General features: G+C 37.3%; 1 non-coding gene across 1 annotated transcript; it reads right to left on the reverse strand.

The window, feature by feature from the left end:
* Positions 1-379: 379 nt before the first annotated feature.
* LOC132297904 (small nucleolar RNA R71) lies at positions 380-488 on the reverse strand. The gene has a single exon (XR_009479448.1). It is a non-coding gene; the product is annotated as a small nucleolar RNA R71 (small nucleolar RNA).
* Between the last annotated feature and the right edge of the window lie 575 nt (positions 489-1,063).

The raw sequence follows: 1,063 nt of genomic DNA on the forward strand, positions 1-1,063 counted from the left end.
GGTCAAAACTGATGAGCAAAGTCAAACTCCACTGCTGCCAGGCTGTAAACTTCAGCATTGCACACTTTGATATTCTAGAACTCATTAAAACATCATTTTTATTCCTTTTTGGGAAACAAACCTGAAAATATATAAAAACATGCCAATGAAGATAATCTATATAAAATAATCAAATAATGGACTTAACTAATGCAACTAAGGGCGCTTGAATATGCAATATTCGGCGCTTATCAAGAAGTCCTTAAAATGAAGCTTTTCCCTGTCACTCTTCGGGATAAAGCTAAATATTGGTTTAACAACTTGCGGCCAAATTCAATCACCTCTTGGGCATAATTGCAACAAGAGTTCCTAAAGAAGTATTATCCCACAAGTCGAACCGATGCTATGAGAACTTCCATTCGTGAATTTAAACAACAAGAATGAGAACCCCTTCATGAAGCATGGGAACGTTTGAATGACTTGCTACAGAAGTGTCCACATCATGACATTCCTTAGTGGCAATTAGTTCAATGTTTCTTTTCAAGCTTATCCGATGCCAATAAGAGCATTGTTGATGCTTCTTGTGGTGGAAGCTACATAGAAAGAAATGAAGATGAAATTTGGCTTCTTTTCGAAAAAATGAGTGAAAACTCAATGCGTAGATATTCATCTTCTAGGGGTGGTCACCTAGAAAATATGGGAGGAAAGAAAGCTTTAAATCAAATAGACTCTTCCATAGAAATTGCCGCCGAGGTCAAAAATCTTACTCAAAGATTTGATAAATTCCTTTTGAATAAAGGTCCGGCAATTCAATCTTATTCTCATCCTTCCAATGAAATGTGCATGACTTGTTCTAGTTACACTCACCATACTTCAAATTGTCCTCTTGAACAAATCATCCCAAGTGAGTCTCAAGAACAAGCAAATGCAGCTTTCATTCAACAAGGGAACAACCCTTATTCCAATATTTACAATCCGAGGTGGAAAAATCATCCAAACTTTGCATGGAGAAATCAAGGAGACGGTGCAAACCCTCCTCAAACTCAAGGTTACCAAGCAAAGTATGTTCCCCCACATCTCCAAA

This window comes from Cornus florida, unplaced genomic scaffold (assembly GCF_030987335.1).
Source record: "Cornus florida cultivar Cherokee Brave unplaced genomic scaffold, ASM3098733v1 CherokeeBrave_3.0.0_Hap2_Chr02, whole genome shotgun sequence".
Classification (NCBI taxonomy): Eukaryota; Viridiplantae; Streptophyta; class Magnoliopsida; order Cornales; family Cornaceae; genus Cornus; species Cornus florida.